This window comes from Linepithema humile, chromosome 1, assembly GCF_040581485.1.
Source record: "Linepithema humile isolate Giens D197 chromosome 1, Lhum_UNIL_v1.0, whole genome shotgun sequence".
Lineage (NCBI taxonomy): Eukaryota > Metazoa > Arthropoda > Insecta > Hymenoptera > Formicidae > Linepithema > Linepithema humile.
Genome location: NC_090128.1, coordinates 8,498,310 through 8,521,306, shown reverse-complemented (window position 1 = coordinate 8,521,306; position 22,997 = coordinate 8,498,310). Strand labels below are relative to the sequence as shown.

The 22,997-nt window shown below is 39.3% G+C and overlaps 2 protein-coding genes across 11 annotated transcripts in view; one reads left to right on the top strand and one right to left on the bottom strand.

The window, feature by feature from the left end:
* pxb overlaps positions 1-22,997 on the bottom strand; it is a 525,449-nt gene that overhangs the window by 164,324 nt on the left and 338,128 nt on the right. For 3 of the 10 annotated variants that reach the window (XM_067347459.1, XM_067347462.1, XM_067347461.1), the window contains exon 1: positions 9,935-12,865. The exons of 6 other annotated variants lie outside the window; for them this stretch is intronic. The gene's annotated coding sequence lies outside the window, so the exon portion shown is untranslated. Of the gene's footprint in view, positions 1-9,934; positions 12,866-22,997 lie in introns of those variants that run through there. One more of the 10 variants, XM_067347460.1, reaches the window with a different exon arrangement.
* The window catches only part of LOC105670731 (cytochrome P450 4g15-like), a 136,007-nt gene continuing 126,360 nt past the window's right edge, over positions 13,351-22,997 (top strand). The window contains exon 1 of the mRNA XM_067347450.1: positions 13,351-13,601. The gene's annotated coding sequence lies outside the window, so the exon portion shown is untranslated. The remainder of the gene's footprint in view (positions 13,602-22,997) is intronic.

Here is a 22,997-nt window from a genome sequence, read left to right as displayed (position 1 = left end):
TGTCTGTAATTTCGTTCCACAGAAATAAAACCGCGAGAATACTTGCAAACTTGAGGAGGAATTGCGGAACGAGCATCTCGATTGCCTCCGGTATCGCCGCGCGTAATTTACCGTTGATGCCGAACGTCGAAACATAGTTTCGCGATGCTGCGTCGTTGCGCGCGCGTGCGGGCGGACATCATCGAATTATGGAAATGCGTTCGTTCTAATTCTCTTTTATTATTTTCCGACAGAGTTTGCCTGTCATCTCTATGATAATGTGTAATAGTGGTTTTTTCTATCCGGCGTCCGAGCCGAGAATCCGTACCGCGTCGCATTGCGTCGATGCATTATTCTCGCGGATGCGCATACCGTTGCATTCAGTGAATGGATGCTGTCTTCTGCGAGCGCCTTCGTGCTATCGGCCATGGATGACGGTAACTATCAGATCGGATCGGTTCCTTCACCGGAAACATCGCATCAGTGCATAACCATTGCAACCGACTGTGCTGATTTCTCAAATGTCCTCGTAAGAGAGTAGCTATCGCAAACTATTCGCGTAATATCTTTCGATGAAATCAAATTGCAAAAGAATTGAATTATTTGTGATCTATTTTTTCTAAAATTTGTTATTTTGATTGAAACTATAATTGTTTAAAACAATACATATTGGAAACTAAAATAGATTGTATTTTGTTAACTATTCTTTAAACTTTAATAATTTTGCAATTATAAATCGTATATATTTTATCAAGATGATTGAAAAAATCGAAAAATTCAGATCTGATGTTGAGAATATAAGCAGGGAACTTAAAATTTCCTCAAATAAAAAAACTAAATATTTATTAATAATTCACAGTTTAACGTTTTATCAAATGATGACAGTTTACCGGCATTCGTGACAGAGCGAAAGGGAACATAATATGGATTTAAGCGTACATCGGAAAAGCATCGCATTTAAATTCAATGCATAATGCAAAAGGTATCTAGAAAAATCCGCGGTTTGACAGTTTATTGAATTACAACAATCTAGCGTTTGCGATATTTCTGAGGGAGAAAGAGAGCAGAAAACTGGCAAATTAGATTTACTATTATAACCGGGACTTTGCATTTAACAGATAAATGGACTCCGCAGGATAATTCGAATGGAAGGATGAAGCTCAAGATTGCGCAGTGAGAGCTTCGCATTTAAATTCGCCGGATCGCCGGCGCGATGCTCTCGGATATGAAATATCTTAAATAATTCCCGGACTGACGTTTTATCGACAACAAATCACTCGCATCCTCGTTTTCGTCCGTTCAGGAGCGATCTTCGATATTTCCTCCCGCCACGCCTTCGCGTGTATTCTGCATTCTCTACGGTGAACTCTCTTGCGCTCCATCGGCAGCCATTCAGATCGACGTACACGCGCGCACACAGGCCAACAAGCAGTCGATAAAAGTGCGTCTACGCGTATGGTGCACGCGCGTATCTACGATGGGAGAGACGAACACAAATCACGAAGCATCCGCGCGCATACGGGAACGATGCATCACGGGGATACGCTATTGATGGCTGTCTCCTGCAATTGACGTGCGAGCGCCGGGGCGCACGACGCTACGTGCATCTCGATCGCGAGCGCCGAGTGCACGCGACCGATGCACGCACTCCTCGTCCTCCGCGCGCGCAAAGGAGGGAACGATATTATCCGTGATGGATGCTCCATCCGTCAGCCGTCGCGGATATCTAGCGCGCGGCGCAGCCACGTCGACGAAACGCCATCGTCGTCGACTCGACGATCTCGTAGCGGCGCGACTCAATGCGCCCGCATGTGCATGCAGGCCGACGTCGTCCGTCGTGCCGCATTCATCCCGGAGAAGCGACAAACTACCGTCGATCGAGCCTTTCGGAAAAGCGAACGCTTGAGAATGGAACGTCATCGGCTGATGGGACTTGTCGTTGACGTGATTACGCGATTACACGAGTTAGGTCATGTGAGCGTAAACCTCATCGAACCGTATAGCGAGTTTTACAATGATTATGCTTCCGTGAAAATAATGGGAAAATTCTTTTTTAATAATAACTAAAGTATTATAAAATGTTAATTTTTTTTACAATATTATAGGAAGTTACATTTAATTATTCGGAAAAATTATGATGCGTCGGGGAAAAAAGAGAATTAAATTTATGACTTTTAAAATTGCACAGAAATTAAATTCCTCACTTAAACGTCAACCATCCGATCTATGATTATTGCAACATATAGAATATTTATGAGACATTTTGTTGACTTTTTTTGGTAACCTAACTTTAATATCTATAAAAAATTCTAAAAACTATAGAAAGAGAACATATTAATAAAAGTAAACAATTAAGCTTGTGACGCATTGTACAAATAATTTACGCGAGTATTGCGGTAAGACTAATAGCGGAAGAGCTATTAACGTATATACGTATTCGCTTTTCCGACAATATCGGTTATTACGTTAATAGTCGATGCTAATCCATCGATTACCGTTTGTACGCCGGCAATAACATTACCGGTTAGACAATAATTCGATATATCACCAAAGGTGTATCCCGCAGGGAAACCGGCAGGGCTGCGAGGTCTACGCTCTACGTCCCCGTTAACCACCGACAGACGGCGAACTCGATTGCCCGATATCGATCGTCCGCCACATTGGTGTTATACACAAACATGCTACGCCAAACGCGTTATGTCGAATTCGTCCCCGCCGACTAATAATGCGGTTAGTCGTGAACTTAGTACGAACTATTAACGTCTCGCGAGCAACTCGCGATCTGAAATCATTATTTTCACATAATATTCATCTTGCGTCAAGAATTTAGATTTAAATTCTGCTTGAAATGGAAGAAAAGCTGTTGTAAACATTTCGTGTACTGTTGGCGTTAAGAATCTCTGACGAGAGAAACCACCACAAGTGTAGCACGTTAATCATCCTCCATTCGAAATGTGCCGTCATGCATCGCTTATAACCTCTGCGAAATCAATTCGGCAAGCCGAATATCACCCTAAATCGTGTCCGACACACGAGGGCTTCACGGAGCGTCGACAAATTCGCCGTCAGTTCCGACAGTTGGACACGAGTTAAGCAAGCGGGAGAGTTACTGCCGGTGGATCGATGCGAAGTCGCAACCGGACGGGCGCCGTTGATCGACACTTCCATTGATATGCGTCCGAATGCATAGACGCCCCGCGGTCTGCGACGTTAATTCAGCGGGATGCGGGAAACCGGGAGAGAAACCGCGGCCACGCGGAGTCGGACAGTCGTAATTGGGAGATCAGAATCCCGTTAGCGAACCGACTGACGTCTGTTTGGCGGAGCGATCGGATCGCCTATACATTCGGATCCGTCGTGCGGGAAAGAGCGCCCGCAGGAGTTGTTACCTTCACACGTCTCGAACACGCGATACAGTCGAGAGTCCCTGTCCGCGTCAGAAGTTCGCCGCGAGTTAACGTAGATAACGAAGTTGCGGGGCGCGCTCAACGTATAAATAAGAGAGAAAGATACATGGCGTAAAGTTGCGGTCGGGGCTTGACGTCGAGGAGGCTGCGCGGCGCGAACATCATTCCGATTTAGGATGCTGACAAGAGCTACCGTTAATCGCGCAACTAGTAAACGCTACAAATGAGATTTACTGGCGGCCTGTGAATCTACAATTTATATGAAAATGCAGAGGAATTTTTGCAGATTAATTCTATAAATTTCTTGCGATCTCTTGATTATCTCTTCAGATTCGCGCAATTTCTCATTCATCGAATCTTTGGATTATAGTTTTTCTTGGAACAAATCAATTTCACGATAAGAAATCGGATTTCCAAGTCGCAATTTTTGTCGGATAAAAGCGAGACGCTTTTCGCGAAATAAGAAAGATCTATCGCGTCTTTTCGGGAACGCTTCGTATAACTCCGCCGACGCCTGTGACCTAGTTCGTAACGCGGAATCACCGTCGCGAAGTTATTGAAAACAGCGAGCGCACGAGTCTCATCGTCAGATTCGCATCGATGCTTTACGAGCTCGTAACTGTGATGCACAACGACAAATATATGACACGGAGACAGATACGTATATATATTTACATGGCGTCAGTAGCGATAGCCTTCAAACCTACTTACAGTGTTCGAGCAAACTAAATATAAATGCTCGTTCAAAAGTTACCGATAACGTATTTTAGATATATTAATATTGTCGTGCGAGTCTCTCACGAGAATTCGAACGAGTCTCATCAAACGAATCTCGATCGATGGATTTAATACATAGTTACATTGGAACCTGGAATCGAGGCCGCCTCAATGAGCAGTTGCGCGGAACATTTGTTGCATCGATATTTATTGTACGATTGACGACGAAATAAAAGAGGCATTTGCTACACGTTTGACATCTCTTCATCGGTTTGATTACGCTTTGATACCTTATCGATTTTTCATGCTTTTGACGGATTGATATTTTATTCGGCAGCTGTGAAAAATGAATATCAAGATTATTCTGTCAGAGAACTGTCACATGCTAGTCATTTTACATCATGTGTTAGCTGTCCTGTTTCTTTTATCTATCAAATTGTCAGCCCAAAAAGTCAATCATTTTTTTTATTGTTAAAAAGCGGATGCAAAAAATCTGACTGTATATAATTTTATTCTTATTGTAAAAGTTCAGTAGTGTTTAAAAATCAATTTGCAAAAGACTGACACATATATGCAAGCATCAGTAATCTCGCGCGAGGTTCGATGCCATCGCTAGGCGCACGCCGGCGCGACATCCGAGCGTCAGCCCGCCTACCGTTCGATGAGATCGCAGAGAATTATTGGAGATCCGTTTCGCGCGATATACAGTCGAGCCATGTTCCGTAATAAACTTTATGTCGTTGCTTCCGATCGTCGAATGTAGCTACCTGACGACGCGATGTGCGAGACTATTACGACATAAAAGATCGACAATGTGAAGCGCAACATTCCTCCCGTCGCACGCGCTCCAACCCGCGCGCGCGCGCGCGCGCTGTACTCTCGAAAACGGATTATTACCCGGACAACGACGAACGCTGGCGAGGCGGAATTTATTGTAACGACCGATTGTATGGCGCCATAATATTCCGGCGAAAATTATCGCCGCGATTTCGCTCCGGTGAATCGTCTTCGTATACGAGTCATTGTGTTATACATTTTGATCACTTGTCCGAGAGTAATTCCCGCTCATGATACGAATAAATTGCTTTGTAAATTTTTATCGGCTAACGCACATGCCTGTGCAAATATAAAGCTTCAATGATGGTCTCCCAGCAATATTAAGTTTCAAAAATATAACTAAAAATGAAAAAGCTTTAAAAATATAAAAGAAAATGTAGATAAACGTAATACTTTATGCTCAACTTTTGTAAGTAACTCATTTAGCCAGGTAAAAATTCGCTACTTCCATTTCCATATTAAGGTCATACGCATGTCACATTTTGAGAGAGAAGTGCAGATATGTATATGGTAAGTTGTACAGCTTTATAGATTGATGGATAGAGATAGGATAATTTATTGAGGATTACGCGGTTCGCGAGATCTTGTTCCGGCGTCCACGAGATTACGTGGAACGTCGACGTAGTGCAACAACATAGCGGCCGATAACGCCAGGGCGGAACAATTAGAACGTGCAGAAAAAGCCAGATATGGAGGAGAGATAGGCCGCAGCACGCCAGAGAATCTAGTATGCAACGCGGCTATCGCTGTCTACACGCGACTTCGAGTGCAGCCGAATGCAGCGGCTTTGATGCGCTCCTCTGTAGCGTCTTATCGAATATTTTGTTTTCGGAAGAATTCTAGAGTAAGAATATGGATTGATAAATTATTCTACTTGAGAAAGATAGCGTTTAAGCCTAGCGTTCTATAAAATAGTTTAATTGTATACAATAAATTTTATTTGTAAAAAAATTTCTCACATAAAATAAATGTAAATTATATTTATACAGGGTGATTCAAAATAACCTGATGTCCTCGCAATGCCATATTCTTGAGCGAATTCTGAGACGATTTTTCCTTTTACAAAATTTTGTCCGAAGCTTAGTTTTTGAGTTATAATTGAAAATAGGTAGCAATTTACGAGTTCGGTACAACGGGCAGGCAGGGACGCGCAACGTATAATGAGACTGTCAAGTGTTTATTATCGTCTCATGACGCATTGCACCGTCCCTGTCTGTCCGTTGTATCGGACTCGTAAGTAGTAAACTATTTTCAATTATAAGTCGAAAACTAAATTTCGGACAAAATTTTGTAAAAGGAAAAATTGTCTCAGAATTTGCTCAAGAATATGGCATTGCGAGAACATCAGGTTATTTTGAATCACCCTGTATACTTTCTGCAAAATTTTTATTTCATTATGTGTTTATATATTCTCTATTTTATATTACAATATAAACACTACAGGTATATATGTTCTAAAAAAATAATATTAAATATTTGATATGGTGAATATATCGTATCTCGTATTGTTTTTATATATGAGTTGTTTATTTCGACAGTGATATAGGTCAAGCTCTGAAACAACACGAGTCGCTACAACACTATCGATTACTGCGACAGCATTTGTTTTTGTAAGATTTTAGAGACTTTACACTGCTTTCAAAATAAATTTAAGTTCATTTATTATTTTCTTTTACTTTCTCAATTTGTCATTCCATTTCGCTTTAACCGTATTGCTCCTTAAAACCAAATACTGGATGTTTATTCGGATCGTAATAAAACATCCACCAATTCGCGTTTTATTTGAATTCCATCGAGATGAATGATGCTAAACGCAAGGTAAAAAAATATCCGTCTGATTTATCGGTGGCGATTAGAAAAACAAGCCGGTTAACGATCGAAACGACGGCGCGCGCATCCCGGCGCTTAATTGCGCGGAGTGGAGACGAATTTTCCGGAACTAACGAGCATCTCGTCGTCTCGCCATGATACTGAACGGAGGATCGAATCGCTCTCATTTCTTTCTCTTTCTCGCTTTCGCCTTTCTCTCCTGTCTCTCCCCTGTCTTCGTTCTATTTTCGAGCGCTACGTAAGATGCCGCAAGTTCGCGGGCTAATGGGTACCTCGAGTATTTCTACGTTCGGCCCGTTAAACGGGCCAATTTACGTGGCTTTCTGATCTTGACTTAGGCTGTGAACCGCGACGCGGTTCGATAGTGAGGGGGCGTCTTTGAAATTTACGGAAATTCCGACAGAAGCTGAGAACACGGGCACTTCAATAATTAATCCTCGCGATTAGCTAAACTATTATTAAATGCAACAACCGATAAGTTTGAAATGTTTCAAATCAATATTTGAGACACGTATATTTTAATACAATGCCATTGTTAAGAAATAAAATAATAATAAATAAAGTAATCAAAAAGTTTCGAGAAACAAAGTTAATGCATGCGTTAAAATGCATCTGTTAAAATATATAATGCTTGATGAAATAAATATATACTGAACATACGTTTTATATTTATCAAATTCTTTTTTAAAACAATCTCAATAAAGTATAAAAGTTAGAGAAAATATTTAAGAATAAATAAATTTCAGAATAAAGTTTTGAATACAAAAAATTAGATGTGTTGTAATAAACTTATTTAATACAAAACTTATTTAACTAACGCATGTATATATCCATTGTTCTATGAATTTTGCTCTCTATATGTAATAAAAGATATTTTTTTATTACATTTAATTTTAACAAAATTTCAAATTTTTTATTTTGTAGGCTAATATTAATAGAGAAATTAATTATGGGTACTTTGCTAACAATTTATTGGAAGAATTATAAAATAATTAATTGCAGTGATGCAAATGAATAAATCTTTGTAGAATATAAAAATAAAAACGCACAACACTCAATTTAATTACAGATTTATGTTGTATCAATAAACACTGCGGAAAGTACATTTATGGCACGTGGAGTTACCGACGCGTGTGTTATTTCGTATTTCCCGAGAAACTTCGTACCTACAAATGTCATTCGTATTAACAGCGGTGATTAAACGCAATGCCAGTTGTATACCGGAGCTGCGGAACGCTAATCTACCTTTGCCTTTTCCTGTGTCATTGGACCACCAATGAAGCTTGCTTATGATGCGGCTTGCAACCCGATACGAGGCGATGTGTTCGGCTTTAAGCTTTGTGCAAACCTAACCGACTAGCAAAGGCAGACTTTTGGAGGCGATATTACACCAAAGACAGAGCTTAAAACCGGCGCTTTAATCCTGCTTATAACGTACACGCGCATAAAAGCGCCAGTATTTCTGGTGTTTTCTACGTTAACGAGCGCGTTACACCTGTATATCTTTATATCCGTCATACTATAATTGTAACCACGTAACGGAATAAGAAATTCCTTCGACATTTTAATTAACTAACTACTAAAATATTTATGTAATGTAAAGCATTTGCTATGAAAGAAATGTAAAGAAAAAAATAATGAGAATTTATAAATTTTATAAACAACTCTTTAGAGAATTCCTGCTAAACGATTCAAGCACTAAAATCTGGAATAGAGTTTGGTATATATTTTATTTTAATTTTTTGTGGTGGGGGTGCTAGCTTAACAAGGGTCTTTAGAGAGATGTAATAATAATTAAAAATCTTTATTTTTGTCCTTGCCTTTGTGTTAAGCACGCGTATACAATACTTATACGATAAACCGCAACGGCGGAATATGGAATATTTGTTCATCGTGAAAACATTAGTCGCGACGCATATGTAAACAGGTTACGAATCGTGAATAACGATAATGAAGTCAATGGGGAAATTATGATTAATGTGAACAGATCGCGGGCAGCAAATAATGGACCGTAAATAATATGCCCGTAGATAACGCGAGCGCGAATGAGTTTTGAAGCGTGCAATTAGTGTAAACGTGTCGTGAGGCGAGTTTTAAACAATGCTGATTTACAGTCATCCCGTCATATATCTTGCCCGGCTCGATTCGCGCTGGTTAGAGTGTAATTTCTCGGCAAGTTTTGCTTCTTCGAGAATCGTCGCTTCACCGACAGCGTGAACCCGATCGATGGAATTTTAATTGCTCGTTTCGGGACGTTTTTTCCCGAAGAAAAACGAAAAGGACTGAGCGCAGACGTTGAAAACGCGCACGGCTGAATATACACGCCGTGCTCGGTGCTCTTGCATCATATTTTGCGCGTATCAAAATTAATTGGCTGATAGCAACCGTCGTGCGAATTCGTTTCGACGTTGCTCTCAATTGAAGACGCGCGCTTTTGAGCGATGTAGAATTGCTTTCATTCCGTCGGTTTCGTTGACATTTCTAATATTATTAATGAACGGTGATTGTGCTCGAACGGCACAATGAACTCGGTAAATATACACGACAGAGTTTCATTAATAAAGTCAACTTTATGTCGAGATTATAATCGATTGTGTGCGGTGATATTGAATTAGAATGATTTGCAGTATGTTAATGGAGTTTTATATAATCAACCTAACCAAAATATATAAAAATCAAACTATCGCTGATTTCAAATAGAATGTAGCGCTCGTTTTCTTTTAAAAAATAAATGATAATTTTTTAAAAATTAAAAAGAAATTTGTTTAAAACAGTTAAAAAAAAATTTATTTTAAGAAAAGAATTTAAAAAAAAAATAAAATTTATCAACTTTGTCAGCCAGTGCGATAAACATCGATAAAATGTACCGCTTCAAGTAAAAAACAGAGTATATTTCTTAGAACAAATTCTGTTTCCAAATAAGTAATGAATAAACATAAATATAAACATCAAGAGACACGGTAGTGTCTCGCGCCAAGTTCACGCGCAGCGCAAGACCGACCGTGTATCTTTACGCGAGCACATGAGCTGATAGGAGTCGAGATTTTTATATCTCAATAATAATAAGTAAACATCTCGACTCCAAATAACCGATAATAGAGGCAATATACTGTATATTTATCTGAAATGTTATTATTTAGTAGCTATATTATTATCAGACTTACTTTAGGTAATATGATGTCCAGATCTCCCAACGATCCTACTTGGAAATTGGATCAGCATTCTCGATACAAGTGGTCCGACAATAAATAAAGCGTAAATAAGTCTCATGGCTAATCATAATCACACGTGATTACAATCGACACTCCCGACATTTGTATAAGCGCGACACTTAATTAATACACACACACATTTTTTTACTTTTACGATGGAAATTCACGAGAAACACGAAGATATTTTTACGTCCTTACATCACAATGACGCGGTACGTAAAAAAATAATGAGAGCAACTTCCGTTATTTCAAGTTGCAGGGAATACGTTAAAAAATCCGATGCTTTGAATTTCTGATACATCTTCACGATACGCGACGATTACTGGTAATAGAAACAACTGCTCGCGACTTCAAGGTCATGCGCTCGAAAACACGACGCTTCGAATTTCCGATTATGCCAAGGCATTCTGAATTGAGAATGTGTTAATTTACTCGACGATCGTTCGTTTATTCGATTTCGCACTACCGGCATTCCATGCAAAATCCATGATACACAGTCAATATCGTACACAACGATGACGCGAAGATTACTGACAGCAGCACCTTCTCGCGAATAACTTCGTGACTCGACGTACCAACATTACAAACTATTTAGAGAATTATAGAATAATTAGTTGTGATAGAAATACGACAATTTTACTAGCTCGCCCTAACTTTTTTTCACAGTAACTAGACAGTATTCAGCGGTCGTGTGTATCGTTTTTAAATTATAATATTTCTTAGAATATTAACCGTCGCAGCAGAGCATATTTTTTGCGGAACTAACTGTAACAATGCATGTTACTTGTAACTACGTGCAATTAAACATTTGTATATAAAAAATTATACAATTCCGCGCAATTTTTTAGTATTCTATACGTTGTAAAATACATTTCGATTTTATAACCGCGCGAATAGTAGTAGTAACTCAATATAACATATAATATTCAATATTTCCGATATTAAATCGTACGTACTATTGATATTTAGTGAAGAAGTGAAACACGCGAAGCGATAGTAATAGTGAAATGTACTTGCCACGGGATTGTTCGGAATGTTCCAATATTCGTGGTTGATATACGATGTACGAATGAACTACGCTTCAATAGCATTTAACATTTTGCGATGATTGTGCAATACTGAAGCCCAATATTAATATGCATACGTACAACTCACTTTAACGAAAGAAATCTACGACTAATGAGGAAACATCTTTATACAATGATACCACGACTGCAGCAATTTTGAGGTTATAAAAGTTTGAAAATTTAACGCTTCAAATTTCGATTAAAATATTAACGCATCCTGTACTGAAAATGTCTTAAATAACCCGATACGATCATTCGATTTACTATTACCAGTATTAATACGTACATAGAGCGCACCTTTATGACAAAATTCCTGATAAATACGGAACGACGTGATATCTCTACGTAACGACGACGCGACTACTGACGACGGCAACTTCTCGCGGTTTGTACTTGCAACGAGCGCACATTCGGAAATCTCATCGTCCGAGACTTGGGTTGATTCGATACAGCTAACATTAATTTCATCATTATATACATAGTTATAGAAAGCAATTACTTTATGGGCTGGTTCTCGTTTTATTTTCACGTCATTGCGATGCACGCAGCCGCGCACTGTGTTGCTGGGATTTTATGTTTTTATGTTTCTTAGAATATATTGGTCGTCGCGCGGCAAGGCGTGCCCTTTCCCGGAATTACGACTAACCGTGATGTTATGTTTTGTAACTGTATGTTTACACGCTCGCGCGTAAAAATTCCAACGTTTATTTTCGACGGTCCATTATCTTGTATATTATAAAGTACGTTACGATTTTATAACTACATAAATATATAGTGTAAATGCAACTAGATGCAACTAAATGTGTTATTCAGAATTTTCAATATTAAATTGCATGTTTCACTGATATTTGATAAAGAAGTAAAATGCAAAGCTAAACCGATACAATAATTATTCGATATTTTAATTCTGCTCTGCCAATATTAATATGCACACAATCCATTTGTACAGGAAAAATCTGAGAGAAACGCATTTTATATAGTTTTAGGCCGGTTCTACAATAAGTTGCAAATACTCCGTCGCCAGTCGCGAATGCTCCGTCTTACTAAAAATAACTAGAAATAGCGCTTTCCAATTAGTAGTTGCCATCCTTTGCGACCGGTGACGGGGCATTTGCAACTTATTGTAGAACCAGCTTTACTGTGTGATAACGGAGAACAAACTAACCATAAAGTAACAGAATCGCGAATAGGGTATGTTTTTCTTTCACTAATTGTTCTATGATTTGCGCAAGTCCGAAATGGCTCATTTCTGAACACATTAGTTACGTATTCAAGTTCCCGTGAGGGTGGCTGAACCGCACAGTCATTTGGGTTTGGCAAACCTAGAAACCTGAGCTCACACATTGCGGTCATACACACACAAATACACTTACATATTACACATAATAATCATCAGCGATCAGTGAACTTTATAAATTAGCCCAAGACAAAAGATCGCATTATCGTATTACGCATTATTATTCGAAAATACCGTTTTTTCTATTGCGCAAGCGCGTGCCGATTCGTATGGCCGTAAGGAGAGGGAAAGCTTCCCAGAGCCAATAATTAATAGGAGAAGACGTATTCAAGTCGCATGAAGTTGCTGTCGTCGGCCATTATAGTCGCGCTGTATTGTAGAAAGAAGATCTTTCGTGTTTCTCACGGATTTTTGTCGTAAAAGTAAGTCGTATTGTGCGCATTAATATCAGAAATATCGAATTAAGTATCAGAGTTCATCGCAAAGTACGTTAAATACTGTCAAGGCATAATTTAATCGTGCACTGCGTGTTAAATAGGTGGTAAATAATTGAACATTCTGGAACAATACAACGCAAATACATTTTTGTCATTATTATTTTCTCATTTCATGGGTTTTGTTTCTTTGCTGTAGATATTGCGTATTTGTATCAAAAATATTAAATAACATATCACAAGTAGCTTATATTACATGTATTACATACGCACGGTTGATATAAAATCGTAATCGCGGATTTTACGTGTATTGTAAGAGAATATCTCGTTATGCGGCAATTTAACCTTCACGAGGTCTAAAGTACGGTCACATATACAATCATTCTGTTAGTCGCCGCGTCGTTTTAGCATCTGCGCATAATCAAGCTTTCCTGTTTTCGTGTTTTTATGACGCGTCATAAATGGATCGTATATGTGAACTAATATCAAAAGTTTTGGATATATTAATATTTGGAACGTCGAATCGAGTATTGCGCGACTATTCACGTTCTTGCGATTTTTACTTGTCGAAAATAAATCGCGCGTACATGCAAATGTTATTTTCAGTATGTGGTTATTATTATTCATGATGCTTCTCATTAATACATGTATTAATATCGGTCGTATCGGAAGTGTGGAATTAAGTGTCGCACGTACATACATCGGGAGTGTCGGTTTTCGTTTTCGATTATGATCGTAATACTTGTTATTAATGTGTATATTGTTGGACCGCGTCGCGAGTGTTAATCCAAACTTTAAGAAGCCTTTGTCCTTTGAAAGCCGTTTCAAATCATTGAGCAGTACATCACAGAACCATTGAGAGATCTTCGCATCGTGTTAAGGTAAGTGCTACTTTAAATAAAAATTTAGATAATATTAATTATTCGAAATAGATATGCTATATATTTTTCGATTTATCATCAAATTTTTTGAAATTTATATATTTTATATCAAGACGTAAAAACAAAATTTGTTTGAAAAAAATTATTCGTATCGCTTTTTTCTATAATCGTGAAATTTGAATTAAAGATTGACCTGAAGAAAAGAAAACGCTATAACTTTTTATAATAATATAGCTTTTAAATTTTTCAAATATAAGTTATATATTTAGTAATTTATTTTGTAGACACAATTTTTATCGTTGAATTAATATACCGTATTTTTATTAAAAATTTTTTTTGCTTAAAAAGAGATTATAAATATGAGATAATAATATTTATTATGATAAAAAATTTGAAAATTTTTGAACATGAGAAAGAGAGAGAGAGCATGAGTCAAAAGGTCAATCTTAGATACTGACGTGTAATTTTGCCGATCTACTGGCGGTCCTGCCATCATCACAAAGATTCGCGAGATATTTGCACAGCACGGGCGACGATATCTCGAGGCGATACTCAAAGATCTGCAACGTGGTGGATACAACCGTGAGTGCATTGCCGAGCGAAGTAAGTGTGGATGCTGTCTCAGCAGCATTGCCTGCATCCCTCTCTGCCCTTCTCATTGCCTCCGCGTTTCCCGCGGGCCTTCCGAGAGACGGCGACGATGGAAGACAGAAAAAAGAGAACCGGGACGAGAGAGGAGAGATAAGAGAAAGAGAAAGAGAGAGAGCGAGAGAGAGAGTCTCGTTGCCGCAAGGCCGCAGTGAAACAATGCGGGCATCGATCGACTCTCTCCTCCTTGAGTTTGCCGTGTCGAGTTAACTTCTCCGTACCCGACACCATCTCGCCATTCTCATCGGCCCCGCTTGCTCTCGGAATTTATCTCGCGCGCGGAATTCCGCGGCGCGAGCATGCTCGCGCGTCACGGCGATATTGGCATCGATATACCCACGACGATCGCTCAATTAAGGATCGAGAGGACAGGAGAACTTTAGACAAGATATCTCGCTACCTTGGCCGCAGCTTGCAATCGATTTTCGTGGCTTCCGATAGGAATTTTGCAATTTGCACGTTGACCTTATTTTCTCAGACTGGCATGATAAGATAAGATAATTAAAGGTATGAGTTAAAAAATTTTTGGAAAGTTATTGAAAAACATTTATTGTATTAAAAAATATGCTCATTTTTTTTATATAATAATTATTTCTTCAATACGCTTCTTGCAGAAGCTTATTCAGTGACTTTATTTTTTAATTACATTTAAAATATGATGACTTTTCGGAAACTTTTTGACTTGTTTTTTTAAATTTTGCAAATGGCTAATACACTTTGATACTTTATGCTCTTTTTTTCGTAAAAATATATTTACACGAATATAAAAAACGTAAGTAACGGTTATAGCAGTATAAAATGCATTTTTATGTTGAAACATAGTAGATAGAGTTAAAAATCTCGACGTGCGAGTAAAATCTAAACAGTGGAGATTTTTATTTAGTCGCGGCGATCAGTCGGTCGTGGAGACGATGTATCCCTGTAATCTATCGACGGACTCTTTTTTTTATTTTATCCACACATCTCTCTCACACCTTTTTCTCTTTAGCTATCGGTCTTTCTCTATAGTCCAGTTTTCCGTTATTTCCAAAGACATTCCTGTGCCAGAGAATTCTAAACTAGTTCCCGTCCAGTGAGAACCGAGCGAGCGAAGCGTGTCGTCGCTTTCTCGGACGGTATCTCTCTCGCAGAATCTTCTTCCCCCTTCTTCCTTTAGCACTTTTAGACTCCGGGTTTGGGTATCCCGGACTGGACGTCCCGCGAGACTCTGAGCACAGGATTCTCGTCCGGATAATCCTCGTTTCGTTCCGTTCCTAGGCGCTTCTCACTTATCGGACTTGTATCTCAACTCCTTCCGCAAACGCCGGATCTCTTTCGGGCTATTCAGCGGCGGACTTTAAGACGATACCGACACGTCCGTCGTTCCGTTTCGAAATCGCACCGAGGGAATCGTCGTCGGCGGCAAGTTCGCACGAGGAGAGAACGATGACGGTGTTTGATAAGCACAGTGTTTCTTTAGAAAGAATAGAGAAAAATGCCATTCTTAAAAATACAATAAACATTTAGAAATTTTTATTATATATTCTGAGTATCTAAATTTTTCAAATATGTTCTCTCCTTCTTCTCACGGATATAAGTTATATCTTTATACTATGTCCTACTCAAATAAATAAGAAATTATTGTACAATTACATAAATTTACAATTCATAAAAAAATGATCACTTATTATTTTTTGCAATTTATTAAATAACAAATCTTAAAAGGACAAGTGTTTTTTTGCAGTTAAAATTAATTCTGTCTTAGAAATTGACTCGATTAATTACTGACTCAATTGCATCAAATTTAGCACTTAAACTTTCTTCATTCCGATTTATCCCCCTGGGATATTGACTTTGATACACCCTGCCGTGGACACTTTAATCAACAGTTCGCCTCGACGATCATTTCGTACCTTTATTGCGAGCGAAACTCGTAAAACCCTAACAGAACATTCGTTCTACTTTAGAACGTAATGGATGTTTATTTGCCAGCCTGCCAGAAGGCGCGGTTACGATAATTAGCGTCGCATCCTGTCCCTGTCGTCGCAGGCGTGTCGTAAAACGTGTGATAGGCTCTTTCGTTCTGCAAAAGCGAAGATCGTGTAACGAATGTTCTCAATGAAACAGCAGCTGTTCCGCGCTCGCGTAAACGCGCCTCTACCTAAGATTAACCTCGTTTATATTATCGCGGGACGACACTTCGTCGCGTCTTTACAGTTCGCCGGCATTCATTTCGGTGCTTGCAAGGTCGATGCAGATATCGCGATAAAGACGCATCCTTTACTTTTCATCCAGCTCGCCCGGAGATATAAAGAGAATTTCCTGGCGCTTAATCGTGTCGCTTAGCTCTGAACTTGGCAAAGCTGAGAAAATAAACTTGAAATAAAAGTACACAATAAAAACTCATTGTAAAGCAATTTTTCTATATAAAAATAGTAAAGCTTTTTTATTTATTTTTGAATATTTATGTTTATATACTAGTTGATATACTAACAATACGAGTATATCATAATTTTTTATGCTTATTATTATAGTTTCCATTTTTCAATCTCTTTGATTTCTCGACAAGAAACAACGCAATCTAGCGATGCAATTTCTCCGACAAAAGACTTATACCCGGCTTAATACTCGACTTTTGTTTCGCGATCACAATCGGTGGAAAGGGAATAAGGGGGAGAATAAGAAGCTCGTTATAAATTCTCGCGTCTGGTCCGGCAATAAAGTCGCGTGCACGACAGCGAATTGCATTATTACGGCGTTATTCCGCGGGTTTCTTGCGGACTGCGCGGCGATTAGCCGACATTGCGGAGTGTGGACTTTATAGTGTGCTTAGGACCGCTCTTTTCCACGACGCACGACGACGATGAGAAAAACAGTGTCATCGCGATAAGGATATCCAACCAGTTTTTACTCACCGCTATCCGCCGGTCTGCACGCGGGGGGATAAAAACACAATCGAGTCTCGGTTGGCCACGTTCGGTAAGAAAAGAAGGTCGGGCCTCCTGCTGCCGACAGAAAGAAGCGAGGGAAAACTGAGAAAAAGAGGAAAAGTAGGGGAGAAACGCGCGGGTAGTCGTGGGTGGTTGCTTGTAAACTCTGAAATATCTCGTGGGATTCGTATTATTCTTTCGCAGAACGTCGTTAGGAAGAAAACGAAAGAAACTCAGACGTCTAGAGTGTTACCTGATGCTGCTTCTCGATGTTGGTAGATGACAATGTTGCGTGGGTAAAAGAAAATGCGGGGTAAATAAGAGTAATTGGTGGTAGTTAATGACGGGTACTCATTGTCCCGTGAATAGGACAATCGTTTGCCATTGTCCTCCTTCCCTTCTCCCCGCGAAGCGTCGATTACGACTCTTCGTTTTGCGTTAATTGCCGGGAGATGGATTTCAAATAGAATATCGTAAATAAAAAGGAGTCAAATCACGAAGAAAATAAAAAACACGATAAAATAAAGTAATATGTTAAATTATTTGAGATTCTCAGATTACGAGGATTTATCATAAAAAAATTACACATTGCAAATAGTATACTAGATCTAACAATATTCAAATCGTCAAATGTTACAAAATTTTTCATTTTTTTAATTATTTTATTTGTCTCCTCGAGATAAATATATTGTTCACGAACATAAGCTAACGAGCAGAAGCTGACGAGAATAAATTAGGTCGTAAGATGTGATCTAGCATTCGGGATTTATGCAAATTGCTTACAGACGGTAAACCGTCAGACAGCCAAACACTTTCGTGAAAATAAATTTTCCTGTCGTCGACTTTGATCTATCGTTAGTCAATTGATATATCGAGCCTAGTAATCCGAAGGGTTGGTCGCAAATCTGAAATGTCAATAGAAAGGCTTCCCCTCTTTATTGCAGTAGTTTGCTGACTTGTCGAAAGTTGCTTTTATTATACACTTTTCCGCTGATACCAAATAAATATAATCTTCCATCATTTTTTTCGTACAAAATATCCTTGAACAGTCACATAAGTTTTCACCTATAAATTGTATAACAAATTTAATATTTTATTATATTTTATACATTCAAAGATCTATTTGTCAAAATCTCTCTTAATTTTTAATATTAAATAATTTCACAATTAAATAACAACTAGCATTATTAAAACAATTATATCATTTCTTTTTATTTTGTTTTTAAATATGCAAAGTTAGAAAAATATCTAAAGAAATTCTAGAATTCTTTGTAGTATTTTTCTCAGAGCTATTTATCAAATTTTAGAACGGTCTTCCAGACAAGTATATTTTTTATCATCTCCGTGTTTTTCACTTTTTTTTATTTATTATATATACACACAAAGCAGCTGTTCATTATACATATATGTACCACCTCCCATGTGTTTAGATTTTCTGCAGAATAAACTTTGTCTCAGTCTCTCTGTCTCACCCCGCGTCTAATTAATAAGTTGAATTCATATTCATTCCCAAACTGGCGCGATTCACTCGTAGCGTCCGTCAGGAGTGCCAGTGACAGCTTCAAGCACCCTTCTCGCCTTCTTCCGGGGCGCTGCTAATGAGCAAAACTTCCCGCGTTTCTGTCCAAAGGGTTGACACCCTGCTGCCAAGAGTGTTTTCAGCATTTATTGCTGCGATGAATGCGAGATATCGTGAGAGGAGATGAGGGAAAGTCAGGCGAACGGTTGAGGGAGGTGTTTGAAAAGGAGAGCTCCGCATCCACCCTTTCTCACCCTCGCTAACTCTGAGAAACCTCGAGCGATTCCCTCCCGGTGCCGATCGACAATCTCAAAAAAGAGGGTCTTGAGGAACCGCGGGAATTTTCTTAGTGGATCATTCGTTACGCGCTTCTTCTTTTACACTACGAGGGATTCGCCGTGAGAGTAGGACGGTGGAGGAAGGAAAAGACGCATCGGCTTGGCGTTCTGACAACCGACGCAGATCGATCTTCGCGCGAAGGCGTTAGCGGAGGGAAGGAAATCTTTTTTTCAAATCGCATCAGTCACAATAGCGAGCGACTTGGCTCGCAGGGTGGCTTTTAATACCCCTCGAAAGAATGAGATGATCGTAATGACGTTGGAACAGGTGGATTTTAAAGTTAGCGAGATTGATTGATGTGAAGTATTTGCATTAGGTGGTATCGTGGAAATCGCAAGATAATAGATGTTGAGAAATGTTATTGCAGATAAAAAAGTCAGTTACGTTTTGTATCATTGAATCATCGACATTTCGCGATCGTTTGTTTCTCCAAACATCAGTCATTTATTTTTGTGAATATCACACTGGATAATTTTAGCCATTGTTTTTTTCCATGTCGATGTTATTCGATTTGATCACGGTGAAATACGTCGGCAGTGCAATTACCCGCGATTCGTTACCGGGAATTTCCGCGCAGAAACTTGCGCGCGAGGAAGGGCGGTGAATAAATCGCCGCGTCGATGGTGGAAAAATTTGGGTCACGTCGCCATTGATCTCCATTCGTTTTGCGAGAAGAACGACGCCGCCGTCGTCGCGTTTGATTCATTGATCGCGGAGAAGGGAGAGAGACGGTGAGAGAGAATGAGAAAGAGAGAAAGCGCACGTTCTTCTTCCTCGCTACGCTTCCGGTAAATAGCGATGTGATTTAGGGCGGCCACCTACCTACCTTGGCGAGACAGGACGGGCAACTCCAAGTTGCCGGTGGTCGGAATTCAATTAAGTCTTAAGCGTATCTCAGAACTATCGCGCCCAGGAGGTCGCGGTGACCAAGAGAAGCGCTCCTCCATGAGCTGGTAACAGAGGCAGTAGATAGCGTACATATGTACTCCATTAAGGTGCGCACCTGTCTGCGACCAAGTAACTGGGGTATCTAATAAACGGAATATGTACGAGACATATTGCCGAGTACGCCGTTTCAAACATTTCTATGAGAAAGTTAACGTAATGATCTTTTTTTTAATAACATTAACAAACGTTTTGAAATCAACGTAATTTGAATATTTATTTTTCAAATATTAAAAATCGTTTTTGTGTACCAAGTTTTGAGAAATATTCGCCGTATTTCTAATTTCTTATACATTTTATTTTATATTTCAATGTATTTAATACGGAAAATTGAAAATTTAAACAGTATCAATAATTATTGCAGATTTTAGCTAAAAATTCTTCTTAGAAAATAAAATTGACGCTGTTAATTTTATTAAATTAAATTTTTCTTGATATAAATTGTTGAATGATTTATCAAGGACATTGTTATTAAGACATATTCGAAACTCGTTTTCGACTATCTCTGACGTCTGCATAGAAGATTCACGGCAAAGTCATGTAGATGGATCACGCAGCGGATGCTGCGTGGGTGATAAGTACGTGAGAACACGCGAGACTTAGGTAGACAGAGTAACTCAGGGGTGGTCAACCAACTTTGTAATTCATAGTAACATGATTTTTTTAACGTTACGAGATATTGTTACAGTGAATTAAGTTCAGTCTATTTCAAACGAAATAATAAAAAACAATAATCTGACAATAAAACATACTCCTCAAAAAAGCAATTGTATTTTCCAAATCCAAAAGGACTTTGTCTCGAAAAGTGCCGAATAAATGTTAAATTTATACATTTAGATAAAAGATTTTCTTTTACAAATTCTTTTACTTACAACGAAAAATATTCTCAAAGTAATTAACAATTCGATGAACACCACAAAAGATTGATCACCCCTGAGGTGACTGGTAGCTGATGTACCTGCGGGTGTTGGGTCGCGTTACAAGCGGGACGAGTTATTAGAGCCGCTAGCGAGTTGACCCTACCATGCTAACTGCGTTACGAGCAAGCTTGCGAGATCGCATTACTCGTTCTAGCCATACCGCGTCGCCCGACCACGTGGTACGGACTCCGTATTCATTCGTGGAGAGATGCATCCCGAGGACGAGGCCAAGACGCCAAGGGACGACTACGTGATTCCATTATCGTCATTAGAGATATATTCGTGAATTCGCAGGTCGTGCCGGGTTTCTCTCGCTTTCCTCGCAATCGAAACATTTTGATTGCCTTAGCAGATTTTGCATCTTCGACTTTATCAAAGAAATAAGATAAAATTATACAATTTTTAACAAACTTCTTTCTCTTTTATATCTTATTATTCTAAATCTCACGCATATCGTATTAAAAATCACTACATTTGACGAAAAATTATTATTTTGTTTTACATATAAAATATCGGTCGAATAATGTTTAGTAAGAAACACAAACGTTGCGTAAATGATATGAAACACTCGTGTGTTTCACATGTAAAACGATGAGTGCCCGATCAATAATTCTCTTGTTGCTCGTTGAACAAGTGCCTATGATTAGTAGTTCACCGACCTTTCGCCGCTTAGAAATTACTTATTCAGCGAACTTCTGTTCGTTGAATTCCCGTGACGATCTACGGATGAGGGACCGTCAGAGCTGTATCGATAGCGCGAAAGGAATCGAGCGAAGCGAGCAACGGCACTGCGAGTTAATGGTTTGACACCTGATATAAACTCGAGAAGAGAACTCTTCGGTAATTGCTGCCTCACCCCGCGATCCTTTCGTCGTTTCCACCTCTTCCGGTCGACTATCTCCCATCTTTGCCGGAGCGAAATAAAGGGCAGGTACGAACGAGTGTACACGTCGAATGTCGTTACGATTCCTTTACCTTCGTTTAGAGTGTCACGAGAAACAGTTAAGGACTCGATGCTTATTGGTGTTTATATTCGGGCGTACTCTCTATTGGATATTCGGAACGGAGACAAGAATAAATTTGAAGAAAGCATCGGTCGGAAAAATGTCAAAGATAGCTACTTTAATTCACGATTATGTTAGCACGCTGAAAATTGCGACATTAAAATAATTTGTAATTAAAAATCGTGTCTAAAGAAATTTTCAGCGTGCTAACGCAATCGTGAATTATAATAGCTATCTTTGACATTTTTTCCGATCAATACTTTCTTCAAATTTATTCTTGTCTCCGTTTAAGGAAAAATCGTATCTAAAGACTCAAGTCTCAAACAATTTCTTGAAATTTTCATTTTTAACAACCGCGTTCACATCCAAAACGCAATTCAAGCCCAAGTTTTCGTGTGTAAATTATTCCGCTTTTTGTACTTCTTTAATCTTGTAAATCTCGACTCATTATTGCTTTGGCTGGATCGTCCTAGCAAGACCTTTCTTCGTGGCTGACGTGGACTCGCGCGCGTCGTGGGAGTTTCTTTGAGTCTGTGCACGCGAGTAACGAGGGAGCTGCCGCCGAATCGTTTTCCCCGTCGGGGCTCGTCCGTTGTACTCACCTGCAAGAATAAAAAAGAGATTTGAATAGAGAGTTGCGTCGGGGGCGTCGTGCATAAAAAAAGACATAAAAGAGGGGGAGAGAGAGGGTGAAAGGCGCGACGAACAGAACGGGGGTGTATGTGTCTGTACGCACAAAGTGCATCCTCCGAGAGGAGAACGGCCGCGCATCGCGCAGCTTCCCTCAGGAACATCCGACAAATTCCATGGAAGTAGCGCGTTCGTCGACGAGCCGGTCTCTTTGTATTTAAATGCATGCGGTAATAAAAGGCACGTCCGCATCGGCACGGTATACAACACGCGCGCGTCACAAGTTTCCCTTTTCCCTTCTCACTCCCGCCGCCGCGCAGCCGTGTCCTTCCTATGTCCTTTTCATCACCCTTTTTCCAACCGCCCGCAGGGCGAATTTACGTGGCGCAACATCTCTCTGTCGAATTACGAGCGCGTTTTGATAATTTCTTCCGGAGCTTTTCTTTCTCTGTGTAATTGTCGCAGATGAAATTGTCCAGAGC